The following is a 16,931-nucleotide window of genomic DNA, read 5'->3' as shown; positions in this document are numbered from 1 at the left end:
TACTGGGTGTATTTGACCTGATTTCTCAGAAATTGCATAATGTTAGTGAAAAAGAGTTTCAATTTTCTTTTCTATTTCAAACTGTCCTCAGGGCTGTGAGGATCCATCATTCTACAGTTAATAACTCTAAGTATGTCTGAACTATGTGAATATACATTGTTTTCCTTTTTAAGAAACCAACCATGCTTGTATTTTGCATTAAAGATATTGATAGTATTTTCTCTGGTAAAATCGAGTTTGACATTTATAGAATACATTGCTGTATAGTGTTGATGAAAAATTAACTTACTAAATAGATAAGCCAAATGCTGAACAATTTTAAAGAATTGAAAGAAAAGTCTCTTCAGTAAGTGGTATTGAGAAAACTGAACAGATACATGCCAAAAAAAAAAAGATGAGATTTTTACACCATATACAAAAATAAATTCAAAATGGATTCAAGACTTATATGTAGCAACTGAAACCATAAAACTTCTAGGAAAAAATATGAGCAATAAACTCTTCGATATCAGTCTTAGCCATATATTTTTTTGAATATGTTTCCTCAGGCAAAATCAACAATAGCAAAAATAAACAAATGGAACTATATCAAATTAAAAATCTTTTGCACAGTAAAGGAAACGATCAACAAAATGAAATGCAACCTACTGAATAGAAGATATTTGCAAATAATATATCCAATAAAAGTTTAATATTAAAAACATATAAAGAACTCATACAGCTCATACAACTCAACATCAAACACACACACACACACACACACACACACACACACCTTATTAAAAAATGGCTGAGGATCTGGATAGACATTTCTCCAAAGAAGACATAGAGATAGCCAATAGACACATGAACTATGCTCAACATCACTAATCATTAGGGGAATGCAAATCAAAATCACATTGAGATGTCACTTCATACCTGTCAGAATAGCTGTTATAAAAATGATAATCCTATATAATAAAGAGGTAATATGCAAATTAACCCTCACACCCTCACAACATGGCTGCCTGTGACCACGCTGGCAGGGGGGTTACTGAGGGATGACCAATGACTGAACAAGCAGGCTGCATGGGGTGACCAGGCCAGCGGGGTGGGAGGGCAGTTGGGGGTGACCAGGCCAGCAGGGGGGGGCAGTTGGGGGCAACCAGGCTGGTGGGAGGGCACAGTTAGAGGTGACCAGGTCGGCAGCAGGGGGCAGTTAGGGACGACCAGGCAGGCAGGCAGGTAAGAGAGTAGGAGCCAGCAGTCCAGGATTCTGAGAGGGATGTCCTACTGCCAAAGGATACCAGATTGGAGAGGGTGCAGGTCTAAACTGGCAGTTGGACATCCCCCAAGGGGTCCCAGATTGGAGACGGTGCAGGCTGGGCTGAGGGGACCCCCATGCATGAATTTTGTCCACTGGGCCTCTAGTAAATAATAAGTGTTGGAAAGATGTGGAGAAAAGGAAATCCTCATGTACTGTTAGTAGGAATATAAACTGGTGCAGCCACTGTGAAAAACAGTGTGGCTGCAAAAAATAAAAAATAGAGCTACCATACAGCTCAGCAATTTCACTTATGGGTATTTATCCAAAAAACCAAGACACTAATTTGAAAAGAGATATGTACACCTCTGGTGTTTATTACAGTATTATATAAAATAACCATACTATGGAAACAACCTACATGTCCATCAATAGATGAATGAATAAAGAAGATGTGGTACATATATAAAATGGAATATTGCTCAATTAAAAGAAAGAAGATAAAATCTTGATATTTGTGGCATAAATGGACCTAGAGATGAAATAACTTGGATAGAGGAAGATAAATATTATATGATTTCACTTATATGTGGAATATAAAAAACCACACAGATGAACAAACAAAATAATACAGAAACCAACTCATAGAGAGAATCAAGGGGAAGAGGTTTGGGAGATGCATAACAAGATGTAGGGGAATCAGAGTTACAAAGTCCAATTATAAATAAGTCACAGGGATGTAAAGTACAGCATAGGGAATCCTATCTAATAAAAGGGTAATACGCTAATTAGACTGGACATTTTCCGAACATCTTCCAGACATTCTTCTGGACAAAGCCACAGTGGTGGGAGTCAAGGCAGAGGCAGTTAGGGGCGATCAGGCTGGCAGGGGAAGGCAGTTGGGGGTGATCAGGTCAGCAGGGGAGGGCAGTTGGGGGCAATCATTCAGCAGAGGAGGGCAGTTAGGGGCATCAGGCCGGCAGGCAGAGGTGGTTAGGGGTGATCAGGCAGGCAGGCAGGCGAGCAGTTAGAAGCCAGTGGTCCCAGATTTCGAGAGGGATGTCCAACTGCCAGTTTCCAGCAGTTGGACATCCATCTAAGGATCCCACATTGGAGAGGGTGCAGGCCAGGCTGAGGCACCCCCCCATGCACGAATTTTTTGCACCAGACCTCTAATATAGTCAATGATATTGTAATAACCTTTGTGACAAATGGTTAGTAGACTTATTATGGTGATCACTTTGTAATGTATATAAATGTCAAATCACTATGTTGTACATCTGAAACTAATATAATATGTCCACTACAATGAAAATTAAATTAAAAATACAATTTTAAAAAAATTATCAGTCATTTTAGTGAGATTTTTTTAATCAAAAATGGGTGTTGGATTTGTCAAATGTATTTTCTGAGCCTATAGATATGATCATGTGATTTTTGTCAATTTGTTTATGTGGTGTATCACATTTATTGATTTGCAAATATTTTCTTCCATTTGATAGGTTGTCGTTTCATTTTGTTGATGGTTTCTTTTGCTCTGCTGAAACTTTTTAGTTTGGTGTAGTCCTGTGACTGACTATTTCATGAAATGACCACTGCTGGACTATGCACTAGATCCAGGTCAGACCAGAGATTGTGTTACAAAACCCAAGTTCATGCACCCAATGCTTCAAAACAATGCTCAAAATGTCAGAGTTTAGAGTAAGGAAAAGTTTATTGATCAAGGCACCAACTGACATGCTGGGAGATACAGGTGGCTATGTCAAGCAAGTAATTGAATTTCCGGACATACCCCCTGGTGGTCAGTGCACATCATAGTGACTGGTTGTTTGGTTGTTCAGTTGTTCGGTTGTTCTGCCATTTGGTCTATTAGCATATTAGGGCTTTATATAGAGAGATTATAGATTATATTCCCTATGTTGCATTTTACATCTTCATGACTATTTTGTACCTGCCAATATGCACTTCTTAATCCCTTAACTTTTTCTACCTATCCCTTCAACACCTCACCCATCTGAAAGTCATTAATTGGTTCTCTGTACCTATGAGTTTATTTCTGTTTTGTGTGTTCATTTATTTTGTTTTTTAGATTCCACAATTTGTGGGGAAGTACCAGACTTGATTGGAAAGTCTGAAAGGGGAAATCTCTGAAAGGTTGGGGGCCTCTAGGGGAACCTTGCTGAAGATGGCAACACTGCCTTGACTTTTCCAAACAAGTCTCAGCCCCCGGGTGTTTTACTGGAATCTTTATGTTTAGTCCTTAGACGTCCTTGCTTAAAGGACACTGCAGACGCATGTGTCTTCTCAAGGATGCTTACCCTGCTGATAGTATCTAGAAGTTAATTTTAGTTCAAGTTATTGCTACAGTAAAAGCCTAAGGAGGCAGGTGAATGGAACTGTTTGGTTTCTCAAGCCAAGCAGTTCATTATCCCTCTAGGACACAGAAACGAGTATCAGAGTAATTATTCATCCATCGCTCAGGATCTCCTGGTTAGCCCTGGTAACATAGAAGTGAATTCAGATGATACTTGATTTCTCTGTCTGACTGATTTCACAATGGTCAAAGAAATGAGCCACAGTGACCAGGGAAAGTATGTTTTAAGGATATGCATATGAGTGCCAAGTTGACAAGGGGTACACTTGTAATGGTTAATTTTAGGTGTCAACTTGACTATGGAGTGCTCAGATTAAACATTATTTCTGGGTGTGTCTGAGCAGCTGTTTCCAGATGAGATTAACATTTGGATTGGTGGACTCAGTAAAGTAATTGCCCTCTCCATAATAGGTGGGCATCATTCAATCCACTGAGGACTTGAAAGAAAAAAGAATAGTGGGAGGATGATTTCATATGTCATGTGTGTGTGTGTGTGTGTGTGTGTGTTTTCTACCTCTCATTGTTGAATTGGAACATCTCACCTCCTGCCCTCAGATTGGGATATACACCATAGGCTTCCTTGATTCTCAGGCCGTGGGACTTAAATTAAGTACACCGTCAGATTTCCTGGGTCTCCATCTTCCAAATGGCAGATCATGGGACTTTTCAGCCTTCACAATTGTATAAATTGAATATATATATATATATATATATATATATATATATATATACACTAGAGGCCTGGTGCACAAAAATTTATGCACTCGGAGGGGGGGGCCCTCAGCCTGGCCTGTTCCCTCTCTAGTCTGGAACCCCTTGGGAGATAACAACCTGCTGGCTTAGGCCTGCTCCCGTGTGGCAGAGGGCAGGCCCAATCCCTACGTGCAGCCCCTGGTTAGGCTCAGAGCAGGGCCGATTGGGGAGTTGGGGCAACACCCCCTGTCATGCACAGAGCAGGGCAGATCAGGAGGTTGTGATGCCACCCTCAGTCACACTCAGGGTAGGGCCGATTAGGGGGTTGGGGCACCGCCCCCTGTCACACTCAAGGCAGAGTCGATGGGGAGGTTGTGGCACCACCCCCTGTCACGCACAGAGCAGGGCCAATCAGGGGGTTGGGGCGCTGCCCCCTGTCACACACAGAGCAGGACCGATCAGGGGGTTGGGGCACCACCACTGTCACACTCAGTGCAGGGCCGATGGGGAGGTTATGGCTCTACCCCATCACACACAGAGCAGGGCCCGTGGGGGTGGGGGGCTTGGGGCACCGCCCTCTGTCACCCACAGAGCAGGGCCAATCAGGGGGTTGGGGCGCCACCACTCTCACCCTAAGGGCAGGGCCGATGGGGAGGTTATGGCTCTACCCTGTCACACACAGAGCAGTGCCCGTGGGGTGAGGGGGTTGCGGTGCTGCACCCGCCCCCTGTCACACACAGAGCCGCAAGGTGATCAGGGGTTTGGGGAGCTCCCCCCTATCAGGCACAGAGCAGGGCCGATCAGGGGGTTGGGGCGCCTTCCCCTGTCACGAACAGAGCAGGGCCAATAGGGAGGTTGTGGCCCCGTGCCCTGTCACACACAGAGCTGCAGGGCGATCAGGGGGTTTGGGCACTGCCCTCTGTCACACTGATCCCGGTGCCGGGAGGCCTCTCGGCTCCGCTGATCCCAGTGCTGGGAGACATATTACCCTTTTACTATATAGAATAGAGGCCTGGTGCATGGGTGGGGGCTGGCTGGTTTGCCCTGAAGGGTGTCCTGGATCAGGGTGGTGGTCCCCACTGGGGTGCCTGGCCAGCCTGGATGAGGGGATGATGGCTGTTTGCAGCTGGTCACACACCCTTCAGGGTGGGGGTCTGCTGGGGTCCAACCCCAGCAGGTGTAAGGGTCCCCAAAGGTGTGGACGGAGTCGGCGAAGAAGGAATGACATGGAGACAGCGTTCAGTTGATCAGTAGCCTAGCCAGGATCTCTAGCCAGGATCTCCAGCCAAGTTCTGTTCAGGATCTCCGGCGAATTTCTGGTCAGGATCTCCAGCGAAGTTCTGGTTAGGATCTCCAGCCAGGTTCTGTATCCATGTTCTCTTGCTAGGTTCTCCAGGTTCTCCAGCCAGGTTCTGTAGCCATGTTCCCTCACTAGGTTCTCCAGCCAGGTTCTGTCCAGGTTCTCCAGCCAGGTTCAGTCACCAGGTTCTAGTCAGGTTTTCTTGCCAATTTCTGTAGTCAGGTTCAGTCCAGGATCTTTTGCCATGTTCTCTCGCTAGGTTCTGTCTCTAGGTTCTGAGGCCAGTTTCTGTCCAGGATCTTTTGCCATGTTCTGTCTCTAGGTTCTGTGTAGGTTCTGGTCTAGGTTCTGTGCCTCTTGGTTCTGTCTTCTAAGTTTTGTGTCTTTCTGTCTTGTTACATCTGTATTTATACCAGTTGATTTAATCCTATCAATCTCTAGGGGAATCCTGTTCCAGGGGTTCCCAAAGGTGTGGACGGAGTCAGCGAAGACTATCCACCCTCTTCCTACGGTGGAGTCCTATCCATCCCAAGAGTGGAGCTTACCTAGGGGTCCCTGTTCAGGCGCCAGATGCTGGGGTCCAACCCCAGCAGGTCCAGGGGTTCCCAAAGGCGTAGACGGAGTCGGCGAAGAAGGAAGGACACGGAGACAGCGTTCAGTTGATCAGCAGCCTAGCCAGGATCTCTAGCCAAGTTCTGGTCAGGATCTCCAGCAAAGTTCTGGTTAGGATCTCCAGCCAGGTTCTGTGTCCATGTTCTCTTGCTAGGTTCTCCAGCCAGGTTCTCCAGACAGGTTCTGTAGCCATGTTCCCTCACTAGGTTCTCCAGCCAGGTTCTGTCCAGGTTCTCTAGCCAGGTTCAGTCACCAGGTTCTAGTCAGGTTCTCTTTCCATGTTCTATCCAGGTTCTGTAGCCAGGTTCTGTCTCTAGGCTCTTCAGCCAGGTTCTCTCGCTAGGTTCTGTCTCTAGGTTCTGTTGCCAGTTTCTGTCCAGGATCTTTTGCCATGTTCTCTCCAGCGAAGTTCTTCTGTCTCTAGGTTCTGTGTAGGTTCTGTGTAGGTTCTGTCTTCTAAGTTCTGTCTTGTTACATCTGTATTTATACCAGTTGATTCCAATCCTATCAATCTCTATTCCAAAGGTTAGGGCGTTTCTTATCTCCATTCCAGGGAGTAAAGATTATGTAGCTTAAGCATGATTGTTCGTAGTTAAAGTGATTAATTTCCCGCCTGGCACTTAGTTGAGGGGTTTTATTCCCTCCCTAACTTCAGGGGAAAATCCCTACCTGGGGAAACAACCTTTCTCAGAGAGGAGACCTTGGTTAAAACACATAGTGCCAAGAAGGTGAGCAAACATTTTAAGAACAGTATGCCATATATGCCAGGTCCTTTGAAACAGCAAGGATGGACCGGCTCCCGGCAGGGGTCCCCACCTGGGTGCCTGGCCAGTCTGGGTGAGGGTCTGAGGGCTGTTTTACGGCTGGGACTGAAGCTCCCAACTGCTCCTTTTTTTCTTTTCTTTTTTTTATTCTGGGCCAGCTTTAGCTCTGAGGCTCCAGCTCTTAGGCCTCCTCTCCTGAAATCAGGTATCTGGTTTGTTTCAGTTCTATAATCGAAACTCTGTATCAACTCCAGCTCTGAGATCCCAGCCGGCTGAAAGCTGGTTTCTGGGGTTTTGTTTAGCGTCTATATTTGTTACAATGTTTTAAACTGCCAGCTCAGAGGCCGGCAAGGCAGGCGGGGAACATTGCAGTCCTCCATCACTGAAGCAAGCAAGCCTCATGTTAGTTTCAAGCTGCCTGGCTGCCGGCTGCCACCTTGGCTGGCAGTTTATTTGCATATCTTGCTGATTAGCCAATGGGAAGGGTAGCGGCCGTACGCCAATTACCATGTTTCTCTTTTATTAGATAGGAGATATATATATTAGAGGCCTGGTGCACAAAAATTTGTGCACTGGTGGGGGAGGGGGGTGAATCCCTCAGCCCCAATTGTGCCCTCTCACAGTCTGGGACCCCTCGGGAGATAACGACCTGCTGGCATAGGCCCACTCCCGGGTGGCAGAGGGCAGGCCCAATCCCTAGGTGCCTGCCCGCAGCCCCTGGTCAGGCTCAGCGCAAGGCTGATTGGGGAGTTGGGGCCATGCCCCCTGTCATGCACAGAGCAGGGCGGATCAGGAGGTTGCGATGCCACCCTCAGTCATGCTCAGGGTAGGGCTGATTGGGGAGTTGGGGCGCCGCCCCCTGTCACACTCAAGGTAGGGTCGATGGGAAGGTTGTGGCACCACCCCTGTCACGCACAGAGCAGGGTGGAACAGGGGGTTGGGGCGCTGCCCCCGTCACACACAGAGCAGGGCCCATCAGGGGGGTTGGAGCTCCGTACCCTGTCACACACAGAGCAGGACCAATCAGGGGGTTGGGGAGCTCCTCCCTGTAACACACAGAGCAGGGCAGATCAGGGGGTTGTGGCGCCACACCTGTCACATACAGAGCCGGCCGATCAGGGGTTTGGGGCTCCATACCCTATCACACACAGAGCAGGGCAATCAAGGGGTTGGGTAGCTCCCCACATCAGGCACAGAGCAGGGCCGATCAGGGGGTTGGGGGGCCTTCCCTTTCATGAACAGAGCAGGGCGGATAAGGAGGTTGTGGCCCTGGCCCCTGTCACACACAGAGCCGCAGGGCGATCAGGGGGTTTGGGCGCTGCCCCCTGTCACACTGCTCCAGGGGCCAGGAGGCCTCGTGGCTCCGCTGATCCCAGTGCTAGTAGGCCTTGCTGCTCTGCTGATCCTGGTTCCAGGAGGCCTCACGCCTCTGCGGATCCCGGTGCTGGGAGGCCTCGCGGCTCCGCTGATCCTGGTGCTGGGAGGCCTCACAGCTCTGCTTGACACAGGGGCAGTGAGGCCTCACTGCTCTGCTGATCCCGGTGCTGGGAGGCCTCGTGGCTCTGCTTGACACAGGGGCAGTGAGGCCTCACTGCTCTGCTGATCCCGGTGCTGGGAGGCCTCGCAGCTCTGCTTGACACAGGGGGCAGTGAGGCCTCACTGCTCAGCTGATCCCACTGCTAAGAAGCCTCACTGTTCCGCTGATCCCAGTGCTAGGAGGCCTCCCGCCTCCGCTGATCCCGGGTTTGGGAGGCCTTGTGGCTCCACTGATCCCAGGCTGGGAGGCCTCACATCTCTGCTGATCTCGGTGCTGGGAGGCCTTGAGGTTCCACTGATCCCAGTGCTGGGAGGCATATTACCCTTTTACTATATAGGATAGAGTCCTGGTGCACGGGTGGGGGGATGGCTGGTTTGCCCTGAAGGGTGTCCTGGATCAGGGTGAGGATCCCGCTTGGGTGTCTGGCCAGCCTGGGTGAGAGGATGATGGCTGTTTGCAGCTGATCACACCCCCTTCAGGGTGGGGGTCCCCACTGGGGTTCCTGGTTGAGAGAATGATGGCTGTTTTCAGCTGTTCACACCCCCTTCAGGGTGGGGGTCCCCACTGGGGTGCCTGGCCAGTCTGGGTGAAGGGCTGAGGGCCATTTTCAGGCTGGTGGGTGACTGAAGCTCCTCCCAAACTCTCCTTTTTTTCTTTTTCTTTTTTATTCTGGGATTTATTTACCTTCTATGGCTTTCACTGGAGCTGAGAGCTGGCTTTAGCTCAGACATTGGCTGCTGAAAGCAGGTTTCTGGTCTTTGTTTACCTTCTGTATTTGAAACTTTGTTGCGACTCCAACTCTGAGATCCCGGCTGACTGAAAGCAGGTTTCTGGGGTTTTTTTTTAGCTTCCATATTTGCAACAATGTTTCTTAGAGAGAAGCTCAGAGCTGGGCTGCAGCAGGCGGGGAACGTTGGCTTCCTCTATCACTGGAGCAAGCAAGCCTCATGTTCACTTCAGTTGCCTGGCTCCTGGCCGCCATCTTGGATGGCAGTTAATTTGCATATCTCCCTGATTAGTCAATGGGAAGGGTGGCGAAGTTATGGCTAATTACCATGTTTCTCTTTTATTAGATAGGATATATATATACACACACATATATACATATATATATATATATTTCTTTTAATGTACTCCGTGAATCACACAAGGACTCCTCAAGAAGTTGAATTAAAGAGTCAGATTTATTGCAAATCTGGGACTATGAGGGGCCATTCCCCAAATCTCATAGTGATAGGATGGCTGTCACACTGGATTTATATAGGCAAAGATCACAAAGGTATTGATTACATCCCAAGTTTTGGAATGAGGAACCTGGTTTGCAAAAAAGCAGTTTACAATTCCTATACACCAATAGTGAACTTACAGAAAGAGAGACTATAAAAACAATCCCATTTACCATCGCACCAAAAAAATTAAGCTACCTAGGAATAAACTTAACTAAAGAGGTAAAAGACCTCTCCTCAAAAAACTACAGGAAGTTGAAAAAAGATATAGAGGAAGACATAAACAGATGGAAGAACATACTGTGTTCATGGATTGGTAGAATCAACATCATTAAAATGTCCATACTACCCAAAGCAATCTATAAATTCAACGCACTTCCCATTAAAATACCAACGGCATATTTCACAGATCTAGAATGTACTCTCCAAAAATTCATCTGGAATAAAAAAAGACCCCGAATAGCTGCAGCGATCCTGAGAAAGAACAAAGTAGGTGGGATCTCAATACCAGATATAAAGCTGTATTACAAAGCCACTGTTCTCAAAACTGCCTGGTACTGGTACAAGAACAGACATACAGATCAATGGAATAGAATAGAGAGTCCAGAAATCGGCCCGAACCAGTATGCTTAATTAATATTTGACAAAGGATGCTAGAACATACAATGGAGTCAAGATAGTCTCTTCAATAAATGGTGTTGGTACAATTGGACAGATACATGCAAGAAAATGACACTAGACCACCAACTTACACCACACACAAAAATAAACTCAAAATGGATAAAGGACTTAAATGTATGACGGGAAACCATAAAAATTCTAGAAGAATCCAAAGGCAACAAAATCTCAGACATATGCCGAAGCAATTTCTTCACTGATACAGCTCCTAGGGCATTGGAAACTAAAGAGAAAATGAACAAATGGGACTACATCAAAATAACAAGCTTCTGCACAGCAAAAGAAACCATCAACAAAACAACGAGAAAACCCACTGTGTGGGAAAACATATTTGCCAATGTCATATCTGATAAGGGCCTAATCTCCAAAATTTATAGGGAACTCATACAACTTAACAAAAGGAAGATAAACAATCCAATCAAAAAATGGGCAAAGGACCTAAATAGACACCTTTCAAAAGAGGACATTCAGAAAGCCAAGAGACATATGAAAACATGCTCAAAGTCACTAATCATCCGAGAGATGCAAATCAAAACAACAATGAGGTACCATCTCACACCTGTCAGACTGGCTATCATCAACAAATCAACAAACGACAAGTGCTGGAGAGGATGTGGAGAAAAAGGAACTCTCGTGCACTGCTGGTGGGAATGCAGACTGGTGTAGCCACTATGGAAGACAGTATGGAGATTCCTCAAAAAACTAAAATTGGAACTCCCATTTGACCCTGTGATCCCACTTCTAAGATATATCCCAAGGAACCAGAAACACCAATCAGACAGGATATATGCACCCCTATGTTCATAGCAGCACAATTCACCATAGTCAAGATCTGGAAACAGCCTAAGTGCCCATCAGTCGATGAATGGATTAGAAAACAGTGGTACATCTACACGATGGAATACTATGCTGCTCTAAAAAGGAAGGAATTCTTATCATTTGCAACGGCATGGATGGAACTGGAGAGCATTATGCTAAGTGAAATAAGCCAGTCAATGAAGAAAAACTACCACATGATCTCACTCATTAATGGATAATAAAGACCATTATAAACTTATGAACAAAAATAGATACAGTGGCAGAGCTGCCTCAAACAGATAGTCAAACTGCAGCGGGAAGACCGGGGAGTGTAGGAGTTCAGAAGGGGGATTAAGAGATCAACCGAAGGACTTATATGCATGCATATAAGCATAACCAATGGACATAAGACACTGAGGGTAGGGGAGGCCAGGGGATTGTTAAGGGCTGGGGGAAAAGGAGACATATGTAATACCCTTTGTAATACTTTAAGCAATAAAACAATAAAAATAAATAAATAGATAAATAAGGAAAAAAAAGCAGTTTACAGAAGCAGAAGCAGCATGTTATCTAAATTACTAGAGGCCCGGTGCACAAAAATTTGTGCACTCGGGGGAGGGGGGTCCCTCAGCCCGGCCTGTGCCCTCTCGCAGTCTGGGACCCCTTGGGAGATAGCAACCTGCTGGCTTAGGCCTGCTCCCAGGTGGCAGAGGGCAGGCCCAATCCCTAGGTGCAGCCCCTGGTTGGGCTCAGAGCAGGGCCGATTGGGGAGTTTGGGCGCTGCCCTGTCATGCACAGAGCAGGGCAGATTGGGAGGTTTTGATGCCACCGTCGGTCACGCTCATGGTAGGGCCAATTGGGGGGTTGGGGCACCGTCCCCTGTCACACTCAAGGCAGGGTTGATGGGGAGGTTGCGGTGCCACCCCCTGTCACACACAGAGCAGGGCCAATCAGGGGTGCCGGGGTCCAACCCCAGCGGGTCCAGGGGTTCCCAAAGGCATGGACGGAGTCGGCGAAGAAGGAAGGACACGGAGACAGTGTTCAGTTGATCAGCAGCCTAGCCAGGATCTCTAGCCAGGATCTCCAGCCAAGTTCTGGTCTGGATCTCCAGAGAGGTTCTGCTTAGGATCTCCAGAGAGGTTCTGTCCAGGTTCTCCAGTCAGGTTCAGTTACCAGGTTCTAGTCAGGCTCTCCTGCCAATCTCCGCAGTCAGGTTCAGTCCAGGATCCCCTGCCATGCTCTCTCCAGCGAAGTTCTTCTGTCTCTAGAGAACGTTCTGTGTAGGTTCTGTGCCTAGGCTCTGTCTCTCTTGGTCCTGTCTTCCAAGCCCTGTGTTCTTGATTCTGTGTTCTAAGTTCTGTGTTCTAAGTTCTGAGTGTTTCTGTCTTGTTACAACTGTATTTATACCAGTTGATTCAATCCTATCAATCTCTATTACAAAGGTTAGGGCGTTTCTTATCTCCATTCCAGGGAGAAAAGATTATGTAGTTTAAGCATGATTGTTCGTAGTTAAAGGGATTAATTACCCACCTGGCACTTAGTTGAGGGGTTTTATTCCCTCCCTAACTTCAGGGGAAAATCCCTACCTGGGGATTCAACCTTTCTCGGAGAGGTGACCTTGGTTAAAACACAGCGCCAAGAAGGTGAGCAAACATATTAAGAACCGTATGCTATATATGCCAGGTCCCTTGAAACAGCAAGGATGGACCGGCTCTCGGCACAGGGGGTTGGGGCGCTGCCCCCATCACACACAGAGCAGGACCCATCAGGGTGTTGGGGCACCGCCCTCTATCATCCACAGAGCAGGGCCAATCAGGGGGTTGGGGCGCCACCACTCTCACACTCAGGGCAGGGCCGATGGGGAGGTTATGGCTCTACCCGTCACACACAGAGCAGGGCCCGTGGGGGGGGGGGGTTGGGGAGCTCCCAGCTATCAGGCACAGAGCAGGGCTGCTCAGGGTGTTGGGGCCTGCCCCCCTGTCACACACAGAGCTGCAGGGCGATCAGGATGTTTGGGCGCTGCCCCCTGTCACACTGATCCCAGTGCCGGGAGGCATATTACCCTTTTACTGTATAGGGTAGAGGCCTGGTGCATGTGTGGGGCCGGCTGGTTTGCCCTGAAGAGTGTCCTGGATCAGGATGGGGGTCCCCACTGTGGTGCCTGGCCAGTCTGGGTGAGGGGCGGAGGGCTGTTTTCAGGCTGGGAGTGACTGAAGTTCCTAACCACTCCTTTTTTTCTTTTTTCTTTTTTTTTTTTTTATTCTGGGCCATCTTTACCTTGAGGCTTGGCTCCAGCTCTTAGGCGTCCCGGCTGAAAGTAGGTTTCTGGCCTTTGCTTACAATGTTGCCAATCTGCTGGCTGAAGTCCGGCGTTATTTGTTACAATGTTTCTTAAACTGCCCGCTCAGAGGCCTGCAGCCGCAGGCGGGGAATGTTGGAGTCCTCCGTCACTGAGGCAAGCAAGCCGCATGTTAGTTTCAAGCTGCCTGGCTGCCGGCCGCCATCTTGGCTGACAGTTAATTTGCATATCTTGCTGATTAGCCAATGAAAAGGGTAGTGGTTGTACGCCAATTACCATGTTTCTCTTTTATTAGTGTAGATAGTTTTGGATCTCCAGATCACTGAATTGACAGAAACACATTATCTAGAGCCCTTGGCTCTGAAATGAGGAACCTGGTTTGCAAAAAAGCAGTTTACAGAAGCAGAAGCAGTTTCATGTTATCTAAATTACAGTTTTTGGGTCTCCAGAACACTGAGTCAACAGGGACACATTAACTGGAGCCCTCTGACCTTGGGATAATTGTGCTGTCCTTCCCAGGTAAAGAAAAATGTGCTTTCTAAGACCAGTATGACCACAACAAATGGGATAGTCACATTGCAATCAATAGGGTATTTAATCGAATGGGATAATCTATATAATTCAGAAAATCAAAATAACTTTTCTATTGTTAAACAAAGCAAATAAGTACAGAAGTCAAATAGCAGGGTTAAAGTTAAACTATAGTTTCTACCTTAGATGATTGCTACCATACTTCATATTTGTTACTGATTTCAGAGAGAGGAAGGAAGAGAGAGGCAAACAGAGAGAGAGAAACATCAATCAGCTGCCTCCTGCACATCCCCCACTGATGATCAAACCTTCAACCCAGGCATGTGCCCTGACAGAATCCAACCAGAAACCACCTGAGCCACACTAGTCAGGGCACTATATATCTTTATCTATCTATTATCTATCTATCTATCTATCTATCTATCTATCTATCTATCTATCATCTATCTATCTATCTCTATCTAATCTATCATCTCCATCTTATTGGTTCTGTTTCTCTGGAGAAGCCTGATTAATAAATGCTCCAAAGGGAAAATCAGATCAAGGAGTGAGTCCATTACATTTCTATGATCTGAGATTTGGGTGGTTTTTCCAGGCTAGCTGAGATCATACTGGGTCACTGTTTGATCCCTTGCAACATCACCTTTGCAGTCATGCTGAAGGTGACCTCTCAGTTTTATATGATAATTCATCTAAGATAGAGTGAAAGACAACAGCTCCTATAAACCATACTCCGAAATGCAGCCTATCCAAAAAGCATTGGTGAATGTACCAGATGCTTCTGAAGATGTGTGGAGGGGGCATCTTTTTTCCTAAGACTTTTTGCCCATCGTATCCTGAATGGAAACACAAGTCTTCCATCACCCCAGAGATCATGTTCTTTCTCCCTGATGCCTCTATTCTTTCCTCTTTCTTATTCTACTAGTATCTGCTTTCCTCTATCCACTAACTTGGTTTTTGGAGGAAACATAATTATTTTCACAAAGTAATTTAGAAGTCATTTTTTATTGCTTAGGTTTGTGCTAGATTCACATCCCTATAATAGCCACCTCTGCTTCAGTAGTCATGCCAATTAAATTTTTAAAAACATGCACATTTTCCTCTATTAGAGAAAAACAGCAAAATAGAGGTAGTATTGTCAATAGAGCAATGTACAAAGGAGCCAGAGGCCTCCAGGAAGCTGAGATGAATACACACACTACATGTGAAACTGAACTTTTCAAGTGGGTTAAACCGAACTCCCACATCCTGATACAGTTCTTGGAACTGGCCTACATCACTGAACTCTTTGTGAAAAATAAGTTTTTCACCTAGCAAGAGACATAAGCAGTCAATTGTGTACAGCATAGTTTGAATCTGCTTGAGAGCACCAATCATAGCTCTTTCAAAACACCTTGTATTGAAATCCCCCCCCCCCTCTTTGTCTGTCTTCATAAATGCTGTCCCTCTTTCACTTTTGGATTTTTATCCAAATCTTTGTCACCTAGGTGGCATTTTTAGAAAATAAAATATTTGTTTGCCTTGCAGTTCTTGGTCAAAAATGATTAACATGACTCTAGCAAGAATTTTGGAGTAAGGTATTAAAATAATAAACATTTTGTTTTACATTTGTATAATATATTATCTAGTACCTCTACCACTGTAAGACAGAAGGAGGTTGTATTAAAAATGGGAGACTTGTGCCCTGGCTGGGCTGTTCAGTTGGTTGGATTGTCATCCTGTACACGAAAAGGTTGAGGGTTTAACTCCTGGCTAGGGCACATTCCTAGGTGGCAGGTTCAGTTCCCTTTTGGGTTGAATGCAGGAGGCAACTGATCTATATTTCTCTTTCACATCTATGCATTTCTCTCTCTCTCTCTCTCTCTCTCTCTCTCTCTCTCTCTCTCTCTCTCTCCCTTCCTCTCTCTCCAAAATCAATAAACTTATCACATGTCATCTGGTGAGAATTAAAAAGAAATGGTGAGAGTCATGACTTGTGCAGAAGACTCCCTTGCTTTGGAAACTGTGGGAAAATGTACTATGTGAAGACAGAGGCATGCAGCTTAAATATTAGTAGAATTACATATTTTGAGGACTCTGGGTCTTCTTTTTTATACAAACCATCATACATATTCATTTTAATCTGGTTTTGAAACAGATTACAATGAATGAAGCACAATATTAAGTAAAACATAAGACATAAACTCTGGGCTGACAAATAAATGTTGTTTGGAAAAACAATATTATCTCAGTTTGACTCAAAATAAATCTAGTAAATAGAGAAAAATACCTCCTAATTATATTGTAAATTCAACATAAATTGAAGGTGTGTTAATACCCAATGGAGAAATTTGTTTTTCAGGCTAAAAAATGTCTAGAATATAGATTTCATGAATTTTAAAACTTGACCTTTTGCTGTAAATATAGAAAGAAAATTATAAACAAAATTATAACTGCTAATGCTATTGGCTTTTCATTAGAAACCAAAAATTTAGCTGATTACAGAACAGAAATAAAAAATCTTGCCCAGCGAAAGTGGCTCAGTGGTTGAGTATTGACCTATGAACCAGGAGGTCACAGTTCGATCCTGTGGTCAGGGCATATGCCTGGGTTGCGGGCTCTCTCCCCAGTGTGGAGAATGTAGGAGACAGCCAATCAATGATTCTTTCTCTTCATTGATGTTTTTATCTCTCTCTCTCCCTCTCCCTTCCTCTCTGAAATTAATAAAAATACATATTTTTTTAAAAATTTAGATAATAACTTACTGTCTTTCATTTTGCTCTAAATTTAGCAGAAGTAGCATAAAATAATCATGAATTAGACTTCTCCTCAAGAGAACCTTGTGTTAGTTACAAAGAATACTTTATCAAAATATATTCTTAGAGCCTATACTTTTG

The sequence above is a fragment of the Myotis daubentonii genome, chromosome 3 (assembly GCF_963259705.1).
Source record: "Myotis daubentonii chromosome 3, mMyoDau2.1, whole genome shotgun sequence".
Taxonomy (NCBI): Eukaryota; Metazoa; Chordata; class Mammalia; order Chiroptera; family Vespertilionidae; genus Myotis; species Myotis daubentonii.
This window is presented reverse-complemented; position numbering follows the sequence as displayed.